The sequence below is a fragment of the Camelus ferus genome, chromosome 1 (assembly GCF_009834535.1).
Source record: "Camelus ferus isolate YT-003-E chromosome 1, BCGSAC_Cfer_1.0, whole genome shotgun sequence".
Classification (NCBI taxonomy): domain Eukaryota; kingdom Metazoa; phylum Chordata; class Mammalia; order Artiodactyla; family Camelidae; genus Camelus; species Camelus ferus.
Window position 1 is genome coordinate 23,368,425 of NC_045696.1, and position 22,900 is coordinate 23,391,324.

General features: G+C 35.7%; 1 protein-coding gene across 15 annotated transcripts in view; it reads right to left on the reverse strand.

Moving 5' to 3' along the window:
- LOC116662781 overlaps window positions 1-22,900 on the reverse strand; it is a 551,908-nt gene that overhangs the window by 463,998 nt on the left and 65,010 nt on the right. For 11 of the 15 annotated variants that reach the window (XR_004318892.1, XR_004318881.1, XR_004318878.1 and 8 more), the window contains exon 1: window positions 22,483-22,609. The gene's annotated coding sequence lies outside the window, so the exon portion shown is untranslated. Of the gene's footprint in view, window positions 1-22,482; window positions 22,767-22,900 lie in introns of those variants that run through there. The other 4 variants (XR_004318910.1, XR_004318896.1, XR_004318900.1 and 1 more) reach the window with 2 other exon arrangements.

Here is a 22,900-nt window from a genome sequence, read left to right on the forward strand (position 1 = left end):
GGATACACAGCAAGAATGTGGTTGTCCGCAAGCTAGGAAGAGAGCTCACATCAGAAACAGACGTTGCTGGACCTTGAACTGGGACTGCCAGCTTCCAGAACTGTGAGAAAGTAATTCCTATTGTTTAAGTCACTCAGTCTACTGTATTTTATTATGGCAGCTTGAGCAGACTAATGTAGCATCCAGTAAAAAGTTACCAAGCATGTAAAAAAGCAAAAAAAACTATGATTATACAAAGAGTAGAAAAAGACTCATAAATGACAGGGATTTCTGAACTATTAAAAAGTATTTTTTAACAGTTCAATAAATATACAGTTGCCTTTGACCAGTGCAGAGGAATGGGGCACGAACCTGCTGGCTCAAAAATCCTCATATGACTTTATAGTCAGCCCTCTGTATCTGCAGTTCTGCATTTGTAGATACAACCAACCACAGATCATGTAGTACTGTTGTTTGTATTTATGAGAAAAGTCTGTGTATACGTGGACCTGCACAATCCAAATCCTTGATGTTCAAGAAGATAAGGAAAAAGAAAATGTAAGCCTTATGACAAGAGAAATGGAAGACATAAAAAAAGACATGCATAGGATTCCAGAGATGGAAAATACTGTAACAGAAATGAAAATACCCTGCGTATGATTAACAACATATTATACATTGCAGAATAATAATAATAAAAAAAGTGAAATTGAGGACATAGCAATAGAAACTATACAAAATGAAGCACAGAGAGGAACAAGACTAAAATAATAAATAAATAAACAAATAGATGAACCGAGAAGTGTTCTAGGAGGAAACATCATAGAGTCTACCTTACATCTACTTGGAATCCCAGAAGAAGAGACAGTGGGAATAGAAAACATTTTTTGAAAAATGAAAGCCAAAACTTTTCTGAATTTGGTAAAATTTACCAAACCACAGATTCAAAAAGCTCAATAAATCCCAAGCAGAATAAAAGTAAAGAAAAACACACTCAGCATAACAAAATCAAATTGCTGAAAATCACTGATAAAGTGAAAGTCCTAAAGTCAGCCACAGAAAAAATACACATTACACAGCAAGAAGCAAAGATAAGAATTACAACAGATTTCTCCTCAAAACTACTTAAACTACTAAACACAATGGAGAGAAGTGTGTAAAGTACTAAATGAGAAAAAGAAACAACTAACCCATAATTCTTTACCCAGAAAAAATGTCTTCAGAATTGAAGTAAAACTAAAACTTTTTTTCAGAGAAACCACCACCAAAAGAGTTAATCATCAGCAGAATTACAGTACAAGAAATGTCAAAGAGTTACCTTTAGGGAACAAAAAAATAATAGCAGAAAAAAATCTGTAACTGCACAAAGAAATGAAAAACACCAGAAATAGAAATCAGGTGGGTAATTACAAACATTTTAATATTTTAAATTAATTTTCATTACTATAAAAAGTAATTTAATGTTTTAAAAGTGCATTGTGTTGTTTTTAACATATGGAGAAATGAAATCTTCAACACAAATAGCACAAAGGATAAAGCTGGGGAACAGAAATATCCTGTTGTTTGTATTTATGAAAAAAATACATAAGGTTCTGACTATGCACATAAGCTGGTATAATATTATTTGAAAATGTGTTGTTGTAAGGTAAAGATTGTATATTATAAACCCTAGAGAAACCAATAAAAAATTAGGCAAAAAGATAAAACCAACTGTGGAAGTAAAAAAACTCTCAACAATTACTTAACCCAAAAGAAGGAAAAGGAAAAGGAAAACAAAGGAGCAAAGAACAGATGGGACAAGTAGAAAAATAAATAGCAACATCATAAACATAAACACAACCATACTAAAATTACACTAAATGTAAATTGTCTGAACATTTCAAATAAAAGTAATGAAAAAGCAGAGTGAATTGATAACCAAGACCCAACTATGATATTGTCTAGCAGAAAGATACTTTAAATATAAAGACATAGATAGTTTTAATGCAGAAGAATTAAAGTAAATATGCCAAGCAAATAAATATTTTAAAGACACTACAGTGGCTAAATTCATGTTGAACAAAGCAGAGTTTATAATAAGGAATATAACTTAAAGACTGTCATTCATAAATGATACAAGGATCAAATCATCAGCATATATAAAAAGACCTAAATATGGATAGACTAATAACAAAAGTAAAGTACATGAAGAAAATGGATAGAAATGAGAGGAAAGGGATAGGCTTCAAGAGGATGGACTAGAAGGACACAGAGCTCACCCTCTCCCACAAATACATCAAAAAAAATCTACATGTGGAACAATTCTCACAGAATACCTAGTGAGCTTTGGCAGAAGATCTGGTATAACTGGAACTACAAGCAAAATCTTCATAAAATTCGGTAGGAGGAAAAAAATAAAAAGAAAAAGGAAATTGGGGTGGGATCTGCCCCTCATGGAGGGAGTGGGGAAGGAGGAAAAGTGCCCTCACCCTGGGAAGCCCCCTCTCTAGCAAGGAGGTCAGCCGGGACAGAAGGGAGCCACAGAAGCTCTGAGGACAAAGCAGCAGCCACTTGGCAGACAAAACGGAGAGAAACTGGCACAGCTGAGCGTCCCTGCGATCCCTAGCCTCAAATGTGACCTGGCTGGTGCAGGCCAGAACTGGGTGCTGGAGCTTGAGCCTCAGAGGATGGACCGAGGGACAATACTGGAGTTGCATGCACAGAGGCAGCCTCAGAGGGCTGGAATGTGGTGCAGGCTGAGGTTGGAAGTGTGTGCAAAAGAGCCAAGGTCTACCATAGAAAGCTCCACTGTTGGTGTGTGCGACCTGGCCACAGCAGCCTTCTCTGCTGGCCCAGAGGGCACTGCTTGGCTGCCCCATTATTAACATGCTCTTGCGGAAGGAGGGACACAAAGCAGCCCAGCCATAGCCTCGTCCACTAGCCTGCAGGGCACTGCTCAGCCGCCCCATTGTTAATGAACTCTTACAAGGGGGAGGAGCAGGATCTAGACACAGCAGTCTTTTCAGCTTGCTCCAGAAGGGCACAATCACTGGTGAGCAGCTCCCAAGTGGAGGTGGGGCTGAAATTTGAGTTGAGCCCCAGGCAGATTTACTTTGCTAGTGCCTTTGGAAACTCAGAGCCTCTAAGACATCTGAGCAGAATACTGGTGCATGGCAGAGGCAGGTCTGGTGTTAACAGCAGGTGTGTGTACACTGAGATGCGGCTGGGGCCTAGGTTGACCCTGTAGCCCACAGTGGATCCTGGCACATGACTCTATGCACACTATGGCAGGTCCTGGTGCCTGACGTCAACAAATCTGCACTAGTGACTTTGTGAGCACAGCATCTGAGGGACACCATAGTAGGTTCCCAGCATTCCCATGGCAGAGGCAGGGACAAGGGCAGTGTCAACAAAGTGCACTCCGTAAACTAGCACAATGAGTGCCAGACAACACCGCAGAGGGCACTTTCCAGGGGACATCTCCTGCGGAGGCATATTCAGCAACTCCTCTCCCAGCAGATGTGCTCCAGTCCTGCCTACCACACACCACAGCTCAGAAATGGGTCTGGGGGCCTCTACTCCAACAGCAGGGAGCAGACCCAGCCACCGACAGGGCTGTGACAACCACAGAGCAAAGAGAAGGCCTGGCTTAATATCCAGAGGTCACCACAACACCAATCACACCCCCAATCAAGGGGATAACAACCAATACACAAGGAGGAAAGATGTGGCCGCCATCCATACTAAAAACAGCCCTTGCAACAAAAACATTAGGTGTACACAGTCTTCACAGGGACACTCCTGCATAAAAACAGCCCTTCAAGACCACAGTAGATGACTGCTACTCCTAAATTCATGCAGTTAGAGATATAGAAGTAAACTGAAGAAGCTGAGGAACCACTCCCAATTAAAAGAACAAGAAAAGTCCCCTGAAAGAATAAACAATGACTCAGAGCTCCACATTCTAACAGAACTTGAGTTCAAAAAGGAGATGATAAAAGCACGGAAGGACATGAGAAGCTAGCGACAGAAATGCAGAATACCATAAAAAGGAAATAAAAACTATAAAGACAAGCCAATTAAAATCAGAAAACTCAGCTGCTGAGATAAAAGCCGAGCTGAAGGCAGTCAGTAGCAGACTAAATGTTGCAGAAGAACGAATAAATGATTAGAAGACATAATAATGGAAACCAGCCAATCAGAACAGCAGACAGAAAAGCAAATATTAAAATAAAAGCACCGTAAGGGACCTAAGGGACAACATAAGCTATGCCTATCTACGCATAATAAGGGTCCCAGAAGGAAGAGAAAGAGGAAAGGAGATCAAAAATATGTTTGAAGAAATTATGATTGAAAACTTCCCAAACCTAAAGAAGGAAATAGATATCCAAGTACAGAAATAAAAGGAAAAAAAAAGCAGATCCAATATTATAATTGGAGATGTAACACAACTCCCTCATAACTGATTAAAAAAAAAAAAAAGCAGACAGAAAATCAGTAAGAATATAAAAGCCCTCAACAGATTAAGCTAAATAAATTTAAGAAAACAAATCATACGAAATTCTCAGACAATAATGTATTAATCTAGAAATAAATAATATTTTTAAAATCCTCAAATATGCCAAAATTAAATAAAACATCACTAAATAAACCATAAGTAAAAGAATAAATTACATAACATTTTAAGCAAAAACATAACATAAAAATTTGCAGCTAAAGCAGTGCTTAAAAGGAAATACATAGCACTAAGAAAGATCTAACATCAGTTATTTAAGCTTCCACTGTAAGAAATAAAAAATAGATCAAAAAAAATCCCCAAAGTAAGTAGAAGGGAGAAAATAATAAAGGTGTGTGCAAAAAATCAAGAAAAAGAGAAAAACACACAGGAAATCAATGAAACCAAAATCTGGTTCTTTGAACTGAGGGAAAAAAATTAAGGCATTAACTGCAATAATCAGGAAACAAGAAAAAAATACACAAATAAACAATATCAATAAAGAAAACATGAACATACATATAGGTCCTGTATACTTTAAAATGACAAAAAAGGAATATTATTAATAAACTATATGCTTATTGACATCTTAGATGAAGTGAAATGAAATCTCTTGAAATATACAAATAAATCTCCCTCAACAAGGAACAGATAACTAGACAGCCTTATAACTATTAAAAAAATTGAAGTCATAATTAAAGTTCTTCTCACAAAGAAAGTTCCATGCCTAGATGACGTCATTGGTAAAGTCTTCCCATAAATTCTTATTTAAGAAAGAAATAATTCTAATTTTGCACAAACTCTTCAGGAAGGAGAAGAGGGAGAATACTTTCTAACTCACTTTAAGAGGCCGAAATTATCTGATCAGAAAACCAAAGACAATTTTTAAATAAACGAATATACACGAACATACATACACAGAACAGATCAATAAGCTTCCTGAACATACATGTAAAAACCTCAAACAAAATATTAGCAAATAATATCTGATAATTCATAAAAAGAAACAGCACACTATTCTAGTGAATAAGATTTGTTTAATATTCAGTATTCAACATAACCTACCATATTATTAAATAACAGGAAAGAGATCACATGCTTATTTCAACACATATGTAACAGAGCAGCTGATAAATTCAAAATCCAATTTTAATTAAAATTAGCTACAAACTATGAGTGAAAGGTAATCTGATAAAAATATCCACAAAAACCTTGCAGCTTATGTAATTCTTGTGAAAGACTGAAAGCTTTCCTCTAAGATCAGGAGCAAGGCAAAGACGTCTGTCCTTACCACTTTTGCTCAGCTTTGTACAAACACTGCACAACACTGCAGTGCAATAAAGCAAAAATAGTGCGACTGATAATAAAATGAATAAGTCAGTAAAAAATAAATGTCATACATATTGGAAAGGAAAACATGAAACTTTTTATATACAGATGACATGAACATTTATGTAAACAATCCAAAGAAATCTACAAAAAATGCTATTGGAACTAAGAAGTGAGTTTAGTAAAGGCAGAAGATTCAAGGTAAATATACAAAAATCAGTCATATATTTCTATATATTAATAACAACCAACCAAATAATAAAATTTAAATGTTCTTTACAGTAGAACCAACAAACACGAAATACATAGATATACAAATTATTTTTACCAAAATGCATGTGTTGTGGAGTTTCCAAAATATTGCTGAGTGGAATTAAAAGACAGCTAAAAAACAATGAAAAAAGATGCCATGTTCAGGAAACAAAATACATAAACTACAAAGGTTTTAATTTTCTTCATATACATTTGTGGCATTATGAACTCCCAATGAAAAACTCAGCAGGTATTTATGTAGACATTGACAAGGGGATTCTAAAATTAAATGGAAGTAAATTACCACATACCATATGATTTCATTTATATGAAATTTCAGAAATGCAAAACTGTAATGACAATGCAAATCAGTGGTTGACAGAAGCTGAAGGTGAGAGGAGGGGCCTGATCATAAAGGGTCACGAGGATACTTTTGGACGTGAAGGAAATATTCTCTACCATAATTATGGTGTTAGTTACATGAATATATGGATTTGTCAAAACAAAAAATTGTACACTTAAAATTTTAGTATTATATTCTATATAAACACAGAAATAGATCTGACTTAAAAAAATCTCTACATAGATGATCCCACTTAATCCTTATAGTACCTTTATAGATTTAAAATGTTATTACTATCATTACATGATTAAAGAATCAAGGGTTGACCTCGGCTTTATGGGAACTAAATGGCAAAAACAGAACATATTTGATAAATAAATAAAAAACATGTTTGGCTTTCTCTTTTTAAATGAATCAGAGACATGGTTTAACTATAAGTTCTGAAATATGAAACAGAAAGGGAGTAACTTTCCTTTTCCACAAATCCTGCAAAGTACATTAAAAGATTATAAGGAATGACTCTAGCACAAAGAAAATAAGATTTGCTTATAACATGCTGTTGCTTCCAAGTCTCAATAAAGAGGCCTATAAAAGGCACTTTTTGGTCCTCTTAACATTTACTCCGTAAGTTCCATTTATTAGAATTACCTTCCTTGAAGTTAACCTGTCAGCCTAAGGTATCCACCTTTTCTTTGAAGAGTAGACTGCTCAGTTCCCTGGAAACCTGAGTTATACTGTTATCTGAAGTGTCAGAGCAGAGAACTTCAAAGGGGTACAGCTGCAGAACACATCTTCACAGCTCCTTGATCTCTGGATTGGAGTGTGTACATATCCTTCTAAATTGTCTAAAGGGAAATTTAGAGTTTACTTTTGGAATGTTTAAAGGTAATTTGTTCTGATAAAGGTGAAATGGGAAGACTGTTAGTCCGGGAGACAGCATCTATTTAATGTGGCTAACTGCAGACATGTTAATCTTCAACCCAAACCTACTTTGACAAACATTTGTTAAACATATACCATGATATGAAAACCACATAATATGACATTTATCAAAGAGTACTTATCATTTGGAGATAAATGTTGAAATGTGTAAGGATAAAATGATAATGTATGATATCCAAATTTACTTCAAAATAATATGAGAGAAAAAAAATAGATGGGGTATGGATAGGACAGAACTGGCCATTTGTTGATGGTTGTTTGGACTGGGGTCATAGCTGCATGGTGATTTAATACACTGTTACTTAATTTTGGTATCTTCAAAATTTTCCACAATAAAAAATAAAATATTAATAGTACTAATAATGAAAGCTGCATTAAAAACCATTGTTTGTGCCCAAATGAAAAAGTAGTCTAAATTCTTTGGCAAGTTGGTTATTGGAACCTACACCACATTTTTCATTTGATGCCTGAATAAATCCACAGAAACCTATAAAAATTTTTTTTTTTACATTTCCTAATCACTATGGTTTAACTCAGTTATGAATTTTAAATTTTTCTGTGAGCTGGTCTGGGCATCTAGCAACCCCATATAATGTTATTTTCATGCACATGTGAATATGTTCCACAGAATGAATAAGGAAGAAAATTTAGCTTCACCAGATACATGTTTTCCAAACTACCATCTGGCCCTATGGACATATAATACAGGGTATCATCCAATAAAGCACAACCTTTGCAAAAAGGGGACACTATTATTACCAAAAACACACACACACAAATTACCAAAAAATACACACAAACTGAGACTGCTCCATGCAAACCAAGACACAGTTGCATATCTGTAAGGTGAACAGTTATATTGTACTTATGCTGAAAGAGTTTATGTGTCTTGGAAACTTAATTATTTTTCTAGTTCTACAATACTATTACTTTACAAATAAAAACTAAGAACTATGAAATAACAGACTGATCTTTTAAACCACAAACTATAGGATAATACAGATCTTTCCTTCTCTTCTTATAAGGATTCTTCTTTCAGATTATATTTGATGGCTAAAATAATCCTACAGGTTGTGGATAATTCCCCACATTTTAGTCAAATTAAAATTATTTACTATGGTAGTCTAATGTCATGTCTTTTTTAACTTTGAAGTGATGACCTGTCTCATTCAATAATTGCTTAAAAGAATCTGTTACGGCAAGGACTAACCAAGTCAGAAAAATAAAATTAAACTGCAAAACTAAAATTCATGTAATCCTTATGTTAGTCAAGAAAGGCCCAATTACACTATGGTGGTAAATAAAGCCTGAAATTTCAGTGACTTATGACATAGAATTATTTCTTTTTCACTTAGTTTTTAGAATATTTCACTCTCTTTCACTTTCAAATAGCCCATCTGCAATCAGAATCTCGGAACTCCAGGCTCTTTCGCCCGTGGGCCTCTGCCATCTCAATACATGGTCCCACTGCAACTGTGACTGGAAGAACAAGGACAGTGAGCACATGGCTTCTCAAGGCTCTTCCAGGAAGTGACCAATGGCTTCCGAGCACATTTCATTGGCCAGGCTAGTCACACGGTGCTGCCTCCCTTTCAGAGGGCTGAGGAATCTACTCTTCCTTTGTACTCAAAAGGAAGACAATGTAATGGGATCATTCGGTGAACAGAGTGAAACTTCCAGAAAGACAGATTTTCAGCCAAACAAGTGGCTATTTCTATACTTTATCTAATCAAAGTAATACAGTAACATTTGTGAGGCCGTTATGTCCACTGCCCTCCAACTTGGCTCGATGATGTCCAAAACACCACAGGTGAAATAAAAGATTTTCAGAGAAAAAGCTTTGCATAAATGTCTTTAGAGGCCTAATCTGATAGCAGGAAAACAAGGTTTCCTGAAGTTATTCTAAACAAAATGCCTCAAGTCATTTAATCTCTCTTTGTGGTGTTCTACATGGAGATAGGCAAAAAGCTCATCACAGCCCTCTGAAAAAACAACTCTTTACATTTTGAAAAATAATATCCCCCAGTCTCTGCAGGTAAAACATTCCAAATGGTCCCTTAACATTTGTTCATTATAATCCTGTTCTGAGGGCAAAAATAGACTTTTGCAATGTATGATTCACTGTATTAAATCTATTCAATTAAAATGGTAGAGGACTAATGTGAGGAAAAAAGTATTTAAAGACCTAAAGATACAATTATTAAAGAGAATTTTGGGTAATGACTTAGATTGAAAGATAACTACTTTCCATACATTTAGTCGCGATGTGAATTATTATTAAGAGTGATAATTGAAAGACTCAGTCTACCATTTATGCATTAGAGATTGTGAATTCACCATCTTTGGAGGTCTAATTTTGGAATTTTGTCTGATATTTATAATGCAATACAGGCAAACCACTTAAATTCTTTTCTAGCTTTATAATCTTCCTTATAAATGAAAATCACATTCTTGTTTCCACAACGCATTAGAAAAAGACTATATCTAGCAGATAAAACTGAACTATGAGGTAGAAACATGAATTTAAAGTTAGCTTTATTCTTTAAATTCTCCTTCCTTTATTCTTAGGGCTACACGATTGGTAGTCCAGACGCTCAGTGCCTGCGCTTCTCAGCCCCTTCCTGAGTAAGTAGCCTCAGGCAGTTCTTCCCACAGTAGCCAGGTCTTAAGCAATAGGATCCTGGCTTGAAGATCAGGAATTAGCTCAAGGCAAAGAAAACTATGCACTCAGGTAATTGTGTAATTTATTATCCTAATTGGGACAATCCTGAGAGTAAAATAGGGAGCTATTACTAATTTCACCTAGAAAATACACCAAAACTTTGATCTTTTACCTTGACCTTTCTACATATAAGCTGCCCTCAATGGGATCCAACCAGCTTTAAGGAAACTTAAAGAGACTGCATATAGGGGTGCTCTATGGTCAAATGACAACAATGAATACAGTTGAGTAACAAGTTTAATGTCCTTTAGTCAAAGGACAACGGTTCATCTATCGGAGGGGTACAGAGCCTCACAAGCAGCGAAGCTCTGTTCCCGGGGGGTTAGGGGCAAGAGTGTGTTTACAGAGCTTTAGAAGAGGCAACAAAGAAACAGGGCATGATTAGCTGCAAGGCTGAGGATTTCCTTATAAGGCTAGCAGGTCCCATCTTCTAGGGTGCAGTGAGCGAGCTGTGACTGACATATGTTAGGTTTTCCTGACAGTTGTTTCTCATAGGTGCAGGCTGACTGAGGTTTAGATTTCTGATGTGGGCTGGGCCACTGGGGCAGTCTCCATTTTGTCCGACCCAACAGATAAATTAACTTTATCACTATGTAAAATTACAACAAATTCACTCAACAAATTCTTCTCTCCTGGAGAGTATAAATAAATGCCCCCCCCCCAAAAAAAGAGAGGAGCAGGTAGCAACTTCTGGGGGGGAGGAGGGCATCCTCAGTGTTGCCTGGTCATCTTATCGTGAACTCTCATCACCTAGCATAACCCAAAAGCATCTCTTCCTCACAACTTTAACACACAATTATCATGGGAATCTCAGTGCTGGGTTAGGGTGTAGGAAAGATGAGTAACCAGGTCACCACCACCTTTGGGTTAAAGATTAGGCTTCTAGGAGAGCTGGAAAATCAAGAGGGTATTACAAATAAATTTAAATGCTCATGTAAATGTATATATTTGAATATTATGCAATTTTTAAGAATTCCCATGACCAGAACAAGTAATATTTCACCAGGCATAAAGACTGTTTTGACCAGCCAATAATTCCACAATGTCTTAAAAACGGAACACCAAGTGAAAATAAATTGAAAGGCTGAAGAAGAATTTCAGAGTATAAACTATGAGAAAATGGAATTCTGAAAGTTTTGTAAGTAATCCAAATATGTGCTTAAACATTGGACTGAAGATTGTCCATTGAAAGTATCAGAACAAAGATTTGATCTACTGCCATCTAGTGGATATTTTATTTACATTTATTTATTAGCAGCTGACAAAAGCAAAAACAAAAATGAAAACGTAACAGTCTAATTTCAAACTCCAGGGAACATAAGTGACTACCTCCTGCAGCGGTTGGGCACCAGGTGAAGCACAGGAGGGGCGAAAGCTTAGGGCTCTGAGGTCCCACCTCTAACCCAACCAGAGCAGTTGCATTTTATCTGTTCTGTATTTGGGGCTTCTGACTCAATTTCATTTGAAATCTTAAAGTGAAGTGAAAGGATTTAGTGAAAATCTAAAAAGGATTCCACTTCCAAAAAGGGAAAAGAAAAGGAACATTCACTTCTAAAATGTTAAATGATCTTATCTGGTCTCATGCCCCTCCTTGTATAAATGGATAAGCCATTGTTTTTCTAATGTCACATAAATGGAGAGTGGCACAGCTCACAGTAGAACTGAGCTGTTTTGATTCCTATTCTCATTTCAAATAATTTTGGGGTAACTTGAAGTCCAATAGACTTTAACAGACTTCAAGTCTCATGCTCTTTTTCAACAGAACAAAGAGCTTATTTCATTTAAAAATAGACTATTTCCTTCATCCTTATTTAAAATAACTTTACTCTCTCCCTTGTACCATTAGAAATTTGGGTGAGGATAGAACCTCAAAATAAATCAATGCAAGTGAAATCATGGCTATAAATTGTAGTAATACTGTGTCAAATACACATTTAGTTAGTCTAGTAATAATGAATAAATAGCTTCTAAATGTGTTGCCTCTCTTCTCTCTTAAGATGCACTTAATTTTAGAGGTGAAAGAGATATTACAAATCATTTGATAAAACTATCTTTTAAAAAATTATTTCATGTTTTACAAAGCATAAAACTATCAACTCTGGGGGGTGCAGAGAAGTCACATTCCTCATCCCAAGCTAGTCTGAGTATTTCTCCAGCTCTCCTGACCTCTTGTCCACCAGAAAGATGGAAGAGCCGGAGATAAAGAGGAAACAGGTTTACAGGAGGCAATTGTTACTGTTTTGTTCATCTGGTTATGATGGGTGAAAACTGGGGAGTTTCAAGTGCTGGGAGGAAAGAGTTGGTTGAAAGGGAGATGATGATACAAGGAAAAGAAGGATCATCAGTGGAGCAAGATCCTTGAGGACTTAAGAGAATATATAATCCAGAATGCATGTGGAGAGAAGAGATATCACTCTCCAGAAGTGAGGTGGTGTGTCCACATCTGTAACAGCACTGTCACTTTGATTATCTCACTTGAAATCTCCACAGAACAAATATTTTTAAGAAATGACACTGAAGTATTTATATGCACTTCTACATCCAGACTATACCATCTCACTATAATTTATAAATTTGTAATTCAAAAATCCAGGGTTTTTTTCTGTATCTATCTTATAAGCTACTTTCACCTTTACTCTCTTTTATTTTTAATCCAAATGTACATCCCTCATATGATACCACAAAAATATCATGTGTGTTTTAGCATTTAAAAGAAAGATATAAAATCATTTCTAGGAGGAAACCACAATATTATTCAAAAGATGTATGTATTTTTAAATAGTTTGTGTAACCACAGTAACTCATACAGAGTAAGTTAGACATTTTACTATTTTTCCAGACCCCTCTTGAATTTTTCAAATTTATAATTTTATTTTATAATCAGAAATACTGTATTTCAGAGAAAATATTACCCTTAAAATCAGATTTTTAAAAAAAAAATTAAAAAAAATCTTGGTTCTTTTTCTGAGTCTGCCATAAACTATTCTGTGAACTTGGGCAAATCAAATAGCATTTCCTTTCCATACTTCCTGAGCCCATTTGCAAAATAAGGGAATTAACTAGATCATTTTAAGTCTATTTCGAACAATAAATGGTTCTGATTTTACTATATGATTGCTCTCATTTTGAGTAAGTATGTGTTGTTATACAAATTGCTGATTATTTCTTTTATGCCCATAAGTCAATAAAATTTTTAAATATTCATGGGCTTTATGGAGACCCAAATATGAAGAAAAGGTGATTTCTCCAAAGAGAAATCATTTGAAAAGCTCCAGGATGCATTTAAAAAGATAAATTTTATATATGTTGGTAGAAAATGACAATAACCTGCCTGTCTCATAAGGAAAAATGAAAGTTTTCAAAGACAAATGAAGTAATAAGTTATCTATGTACATTTACATGTTGGCTAGAATATAGAAGATAACAAGACTGCTAGGAATTTGATTTTCTATGCTTCTTCTTTGTTAAATTGTAATAGGAAAATTACAGGCAACTGGCACCATCAACTCAAGGAGGGCTTAAGCTATCAGGTAAGTATTGAGTGAGAGAAAGAAGAATGTACCCAGTAGGAATTCATGGTATGAAGTTAGCCCACATCACAGAGCTGTCTTACTAAGAATAGACTGGGTTTTAAATGAAGCCTTCCTTTTAACAAAGCAATTTATATAAGAGAGCAAAATCCCATCAGTATAACTTATGTTATTACCCTGTAAAGAACCCTGAGAACAAGCTTCATGAGAACATGGGACATTGTCTATTTGCTTTACTGCTGTGTCCTTCCGTGCTCATAGCAGATTGGTACACAGATAGCACTTAACCAATATTTGTTAAAAGAATTAACATCCTGGACTGCTTCCTGCTATTAATGTAGAGTACTAATGAAATCTGATGTTTAAATGAGAGAGTTTAATTCAGCAACTATGCACTGAGTGTCTAACACATGTCAACAAATTTATCTATCACTACTACGATCCATACTTTCAAAACCAAAACTCAGTTTGTATGATCTGCAAAGTACAAATGAATGCAACAGAAAATGTTATTGAAAATGTAAACTTGGCAAACCATTCAGGAATTTATATATTATAGAGGAGCCACATAATTTCTAATCTAAAATGGATCATTATGCAAAATGAAAGAGCATATCCTTAGTAATCACCCCTGGATATCAGGCATTCACTCGACGTGTCCCTGGGGAAACAGGTGTGTATGGTCTCTTGAACGGACTCCTGCTAAAGTCTATACCCAGTGAAAGGCCGTGTTTCTACAGCAGTAAAAACCCAGTCAGTCAATTCTAGAAAATTGATTATTATATAACAAAGGTAAAAAAGCAATTAAGTTTAATGAAATTTTGAAGAATCTGAAACTATCGTTGCTGGGAAGGTAGTGGCAAAATTTAACTCCATAGCAAAATGAATAGCTTTTAAGAACTGAAAAGCCAAATATATCCTAATGCACAATGACACTGACATCCAAGACTACTTTTGGATGTACTTAATAGGATGTTAGCTAATTGCTGCTTACAAGAAAAATGAGAACAAAGATTAGCAAAAGACAATATGACTATACGATACCCCAAATAATGTGTAACTTTTTGCTTCTCTTATATTCATAGTTCAACCAATAACTACACCTACAAGATATCATGACAAAGTTCATTCAATCACCATCATCATTATTGACACCATGAAAAAAACATGAACAGAGCTAGAAGGAAGTAGCAGCAAATCTTAATAGGTAGGATGAAATTATCAAACATAAAATTGGCACATAGGGGTTCAGATATGATATTGAATATAGCATATTATTTCTTCACTCTACTAATACTCCTGACAAGTAGTTGCATCTTGCAAATCTATATACCTTTGAACATCCCTCTGCCTCAATCATCAGAAACCCTTTGTGATTCTCCTGTCTACTCAACTATGTTAAGTTCTTGGGAGTAGGGGGTGGAGAAAGAGAGAGGTTCTTGTACCTTTTTTAAAAATGCAACTATTTGTAGACTCAGTCATTCCCAAGTTAAGGTTTTTTAAAAATCTGATTTAATTAAGTTGCACTCATAATCCCCTCAAGTCAGCCAAATTAATGGCGGTTTTGATTTGAAGTGCAAACAAAAGCAATCTTACTCTCTATTGTATAAAACATATCATACTAGAGGTCTCCTGAGAGGCTGGCATTTTATTGAAATCATAATGCTCTTATTGACATTTAAACACACACTTGAACAGGCTTTATAACGCCTACAGGAGAGAGAGAAAACCTAACATTATTCCACAGATCTTATTATTTCACCCACAAAATTATCTTTTTTGGTAGTCATTATAACTATCCTTATTTTATAATAAGAAAAGTGGGGCTTAGAGAGTTTACAGGGTTCTAACCCAGGTCTTCTGTGTAGAATCTGTTGTTTTTTTTTTTAATTCCTGAGCACAATGAAGATTGCTACAGGAAAGTCCATGGGTATCAGTTATCTGATTCATGAGCATTAGACACTTGGACTGTGGGTTAACCTTCTGTACAGAATGTCACCGATTATAGGCCTATCCATTGGTCATTCAGAGTATCATGGTCTAAAAAAAAATCAAAGTGTTTTCATGTATCTTTATATATGTCTTAGGACATTTGTTTTTTCCGACAAATCCAAGAGTAAGGAAGGAAAGAGTAGAGTAAATGAATTAAATATAATTAGTTGCCTGGATTTGTAAAATTATACCAGTATCATGAACAGATTATACAGTCTTTAAAAAAACTTTTTAAATGAAATCAATATTAGATGGGATAAAACCGATAATTATAACAATAGTTTGATAACTTGTTCAAATAAAAGGAAAATCTAATTCAATACATGGAGTAGAATCAATAAACCAAAGTGTTTACACAAGCAGGAACACATCTCTGTTGTAGCACTGGACTACACCGTATTACTATTTATTTAAATACACAAACACTCACCCACTCACTCATTCACACTCCCCAACTACACTGTGCACTTTGAAAAACAGAAACCATGAATTTATTATCTTTATATCACCATCCTTTGCAAAAACAGACAGAATCCTCACAATCTTATACGATAGGTATTATTATACAAAGGAGAAAACCGAGGAACAGAGAAGTTGCGTGACTGGTCCAAGGTTATGTATCCAGTAAGTAATGGAATCTAGATTCAGAACCAGGTGTTTGGCCAGAGATTCCTGTGCTCCTAACCACTTCTAAACTGCCCCACGGAGTAAGTGATCATTAAGTACTAATTGACATAGTTTTCCTTATTATCAGTTCTGATGTTCATTCTGAAAATGAACACCTTAAGTACTTCACTTTGTACATTCTGGGCAGGTTCAGAAAGCTATGAGAGAAACTGCTACATTGACTTTCATTGTTGCCCACAAACAGAAAACTGTTAGTTACATGGAAGTAAAGACACCTTGGGAGGAAAAGAAAAGAATTACGAAGCTCTTAACTACAGAGGAGGATAATGCTGGGCCTAGGAAACCACGTGACCCTGAAACCCTAGTGAGCCTTTAGACCACATCAATGGGCCTACTGTCTTCAAAGAGCACAGTTGTAGTCCTGCCTATGCCTACATTCATTAGACCCTCCAAAGAGCATTCTTTTGAGTTCTAGGTGTCAGGGTTATAGAATCACAGACAAAGTGAAGAAAACTCAAATGAGAATCATAGGGCTCAAAACTATTGCTTTTCTACATTTTTTTGAGGAGATGGGACCATACATTACATAGTAAGACTGAACACTTAAACTCTAATTTTATACTGATACATACATTAATCTGTAGAATTTCCATAATGAACATCAATTAAAAATACTGAACTAGATTTCAAGAGGCCAGATTATTGTCTGCACAGCTTCTAGTTTGTGGCAAATGCACAACATGTTTGAGAAGGGAACTAAGAAAATGGAGGAAGAAAATGGACAGTGATTCATCTAGAAAGGGAAGAAACTAATCATACTTCTGTTTTCTCCTTTGCCTTCACAAAATTAAACTGATTGTGTAAATTCAACAACTTGTTGACTATGTCTTGCAGTCCTAACCACTAGGTGAAAGCTAGAAAATCTAATATTAGGCACAGGGTTTATTAGCAAATAGTAGTTGCAAGATTCTTCTCTTTCAGCATCACATGGATTGCAGTGGGTTGTAAACATGAGATGTGTAACCAGGATTGAGAAAGCTAAAATGCCTTAAATGTCTGGATGGTCAGGATCTAGTGAGGCTATTAAGTGACATTCTGCAATTGTCAAATCAATAAGCATTAATTTTCTCATAAAATAGGTGACATATTTAATAAGTAATATATCTATAGGAAAGAGGAAACGGAAACATTTAGCCTAATAATAATTTTTAGTGATTCACACTTACAAAGGCATTCTAATAGTGCCATGACCTTACATTCATCTAGTATTTTTCTGTTTCAAAATTGCTTTTGCATGCATTACCTTAAGTGATTTGAATCACTGCATAAATAGAAAAATATAAGGAAAATATTAAGCTAGATACTATAGCTAGGTCAGTAGCTTTCAAACTGATTTATAGAATACTAAGGTAAAATATATGTGCATGTCTAAAAAAAAGAACCAAAGTGTTTGTGATAGACATAGTATATGAGAAAACATTCTACTCCTGCAGCCAAATAGCAAAATCAAATGTACTGATTATTCAATTTGGGCACAGAGATTAAGAATGTGGGCTCTCAAGTCAGAATCTTTGGATTGAATCCCAGTTTTGCTGCTTCTTACTTAGTCACATGACTTTGGTAAAATGAAGATAAATAGTATCAACGGGTTGATTTGAGGATTAAATGAAATAATGCCTGCGTGGTACATAGTGTAGCACGTGGCATAAGTGATCCCCAGTGAGTATCAGCCATTAATCCACATTATTTTGTTCCTCTTCTTGTATCAGCAACCAGTTACAGAGCCGTGTCATCAATCATTAACAGTGAGACATGTTATCATCAATGTTACAAAAATATTCATTAAGTTCCTAAATGTACTTGACATTGCTCTTGATATTGAGTATGTTTTATGGGTTAAGTATAAAAAAAAAAAGCTAGAATATGCAAACTTTTCAGGTCAGTTTCATCTTACAAATAAGTGATTCTCAATTATAATCTCAGTTTTATTGTATAAGCAGAGGTCCCAATATTTAGCCCCACTTTCTAATGCAAGAGTTAATTTTGGAGTAAGAATCAAATGATTATGACATCAAGACTGTCAACATGAAGGAGAATGCTTTATTACTTTTATCTAATTTATCACACTACTTTAATAAGTTTAGAAAAGACAGCAATATTATTCAGATGCAAATGGTTTTTGGTTACCATGTCTCAAACCATAAGATGTTCCACATTTACTCAGTCACTCCTTGAGCTCTTAAATATCATTTTCTGAGCAGAAGAAGCTGGACAGACCCCTACTATCTTACTGTATTTGAGAAACATTTGTTCCCTAAGTGGGCATAATTCATCTCTCAGGATTTATAAGATTCAGAAATCTATTTTTAAATATTGGATTAGAAGAAAATACTGTCATTGAGATAACTAGAGACTTCAGTAGGAAAAAAAAAAAGATCAGTAACAACAGCACAATTCATTGGCTATAAAAAAAAGTTCAAACTGGCCCCACCCAAATATGTTTAACCAATCCTGTGATTTAAGATACAATATTTATTTTAACTGAATTCAAAGCCACTGCAAAGTGAACTTGGATATCAGGCTTCCATTTTCTCTTCATCAAAATCAAAATTACTTTAAAGAATACTAATATAAATGATGACTTACTAGTAGTTGATTACATCTTTATTGGGCAGTGGAAAAAAAAATACACCTCAGTGAGTTCAGTGTCCTTGTTCTCAACCATAAAATAGGAATCCTATACACACACACAATGCTGGATCACTTAAGTGAATATAACTCATGTTAGCATTTTTAAATTGTTTAACCCCATCTGGCTGATTTTAAAAATACAGATTATTTGGGAGAGTGGAAAGAATACTGAACCAGTCTTTCTGAATCCTGGATACCAGTCTCAGCTGTCCCAAGAAACTGACAGAACCCACTGTTGGGCACGATACTTTCTCCCTCTAAGACTTCTACAAAATGTGGACTTCAGACTATCTGGTTTCCATTTTCTATTTCTATTTCCCTCGTTATAAAAAGCAAAAGTGTATATATTTTCTGTTATTTCATTCTTTTCTCACAACATGTTCTGGGCAAACAGTTTGAAGTAAAAAATTTAAAACCTAAACACAACTTGCAAAACATTATCAAGAGTATCACTGTATGAAAAGAAATTAATTTCTCCTTAGCAGTAAGTACAGTAGCTAAAAGTATAAACTTAAATAGATGAGAAGCATAAAATCAACCATATTTTGGCATTTCATTATCAGATTATATCAAAAACATGTAGAAATACACTATTAAAAGATTATTGTACTAGCTTATAGATTAAAAATACATACCTCAATTATAATGCTAAGACTCAGGGTTCCATATTTTCTGATTTATTATGCTTTACAGAGCATTTCAACATCCAGCGTTAATTGCTTACCTCTTCCAAGTAATTAATTCTTTCACATTGGTAACAGCGGAGCTCGATACTATAATTTGCTTATCCTGGCTGCTTTACAATTAATCTACATGAATTTCATTTATTTTTAAGCTTTAAAACACCAAGCTAAGTTGGGTTAATTCCACACTTGATAAATAGAGGACTTACAATTCCCCACAACTGGTTATTTAAGAAAAACGATGCAACAACCATTTACTCTGAGCTTTATAATGAAGGGCCGATGAAATGAAAGACCTAAGACTGATTAGGCAAAACTGACATCAACTGGTACCGGATGGTAGTAGTTGACAACAACAATAGTAACCCCTGGCATTTGTAAACCCTCTCTCTATAATTGACGGTGCACTTTTAACTCATTAATTAGAACACTGATTTAAAACTTAGGAACATAATATTATTTATAGAACTAGAGGTGGAGGGTAAATCCAACGTGGTCTAAGTCCCCAAAGAGCTTTCAGTCTAGTAGCAGAGATAGGCACACGTGTGGCCCTACAGCAATGCTGACTGCCATGCATGCACTAATGGAAGCACAAAGGGAATAATGGAAAAGTGAGAGGTTCTGGCCACAATGATTTGAAAAGATTTCACAGAAAAGGAAACACTTAACTGGTCCTTGAGGCAAAGAAAAATTTCAAATGTCAAAAAAAAATTAATAATTAAAAAGGGAAGGGTGGGAGGTGGGGAAGCAGTCCACACAGGGGGAATCTCTCTGTGCTAGCCATGTGTTCAACCTCTACAGATAAGGAAAACCAGGAGAGAAATACATGATCTGATCAAGGGTAGAATGAGAGAAAGAATCAGAGCCATCTCTTGAACGTTTCACTCCTGGGCCAAATGTTTCCATGCTCTATCACGCTGCATCCTTCCTCTGGAGGAACAAGGCTTCTGTGCTTTCACAACCATCTCCGCCCTCCATTTATTCCTCCATGTTGCCACACCCTTTGCAGGACCTTGCTAGGATGTCCAGAGCAAAACACAGATGCAGCCACGTCTCCATACAACACATCAAAATTTAGCTTGTGTCTCAAAATCAAACAAACACATCTAGGTCTATTTGGGGGCACCCTTTCCTCACCATTCTCCAACATTTCAAAGGAATGGGAGCTGTGCTTTCGCCACATGGCATGCTCAATAAAACTGCCACCCATTTCCCTAACCCTTCCATTTTTTCTCCTTCAGTTTTGTCAAGTGTTCCCAATTCCAAGAAATCGTAATTCAGAACGTGGGGGAGGTTGCAGATTTTTGGCTCAGGAGGTCGGGCAGATGTTATTCCTTAAGGAAGACGATCATGATTGCCTATGTGAGTAATGGCTGTACGTCGGCTAGGAGCCAAAAGTTCTCTTATAGCAGAATGTATAAACCATTCTCCTACTGAAAGAAGGCCCCCAGTAGGATAATATATTATTACACATGATTCAAATTACAGGATCTGCAGCAGGGGAGCTCATGACTGATTCAGGACAGTCGCTCCCTGAATACTGATGATGGGATGATGGAATGCCTCATGAATTAAAAGGGCCGTGGTTTAGCGTCTAAATCCTTCATATGCTTAAAAAAGTGTCTATGCTTATCATTGTACTCTTTAAGCTTCTTAAACGAATCATGCACTGTTATGAAATCCTTGTCAATGTTTTTAAAATTCCATGTCTTTGAATAATTATATTCAAAATATTCTTTTTAAAAAAAGACAATGAAACTACCTTCTCTGCTAGAAAACTGTATCCCTTTCATGCCAATATGCAATAAAGATATGGCTTAAGAGAAATCGCATTTAAGTGTGACCCAGTTTCCGCTCTTTGGGATTCTCTAAAGCAACCTGAAAATCTTCACATGCCACATGTTCCAGCCTTTTAAATTTATCTATAAAACAAATGAGTTTATCTCTGACAAACTAAATACAAATGTACAAGACAAAATTATGTTTCCAAAGGTATTCTGCTGATTAAATGAACTCATTCCTGAATATTATTTCACTTGGTCTATCTTGGTTATATAACAAAGCAATAAATTTGCTAAAGGTATTACATTGGGAATAGAGATCAGGCATTTTTATAGAAACGCTAAGGCAGATGTTAAATATTACGCATTTTGAAAAACAAACCGCTGCGATAAATTCTGAAATAATATGTAAGCTGGCCCCTTAACTTCTTTTCAAACTGGTTCTTGCATTCAGTTTTTCTAGTAAACGGATGCAAATCAGGTTCATTGTGCTGAGATGGGAAGAGAGAGATTTGTCCAGAAATGACCTCAGTTCTATTCATTAATAAAATGACATGTTGGCTGAGAGCAGAGAAGAATGAAATATAACAAGAGTGAACTTTCCTCTGTGTAACAGATGCACATACGTGTTTTTTTAAGATAAAACAGTGTACATAAAAATGGCCACTGCAGCATAAAATCTGGAAACACTAAAGGAAGTTCTAAGATGCAGATTGCTTGGAAAAATCGCAGCTTCCATGGCAAAGCACCCCCTTATTCTCCACTACCTTGCACAATCCTGAATCCCAACTTGCCAAAAGCATGCTTTCCTAAGAGGGGAGCGGGGTCAGGTAAAGTAAACGAAGATTTAATTTTTTTTCTAAGATTTCTTTTAGGAAAGAGAAGATAATTTTGCAAGGTCAAAACAAAATAGAATTGAACCCAGAATAATTTTAGTGACAGCAGACACCAGTAAGGGGGAGGGAGGGAGGCAGAAGCTATCAGAAAGAATATAGCCACAATTTTGCATAGCGGTTTAAATTATGCCAGCAGAATAATTAATGGAAGGACCTAATATGGGGAGGAGGGGGTAAGAGGAAAGGGGGGAGGCTATGTTAAACAAAGTTCATTACTGCATGATGTAAATGAGTTTCTCACCAGTGATGTCACTGATTGGCTGAGCTGCAGAGCTGGCTTCGAGCATGGCCGGATTGGCTGCTAGCTCTTCTGGTGCCTGCCTGCTTGGGCAGCGGTTGAACCAGATACTTTCTGTCTCTCTTGTTGTCGTTTGAAGCAAATCTTGTTCAGCCCAGCTGTGTCTCCATAGTAGTGGCACCCTAAGAGAGTCTCCCTCCTGCTTCCCACAGCCCGTCTGTGAGGCGGTCGCTGCTGTGAAATGCCAGCACTTGGCACCAAGCCCAGACAGCGTTTCTCAGATCCATCTATAACACACACATACAAAAAGAAAAATAAAAGAAAAAAAGCAGTTCTTTCATCTGAATTGCATCCTAAGGAGGATTAAGAAGGCTTCTATTGCCACTGATTTGTGTCCTTTCAATTTGATGGCTAAAATAGT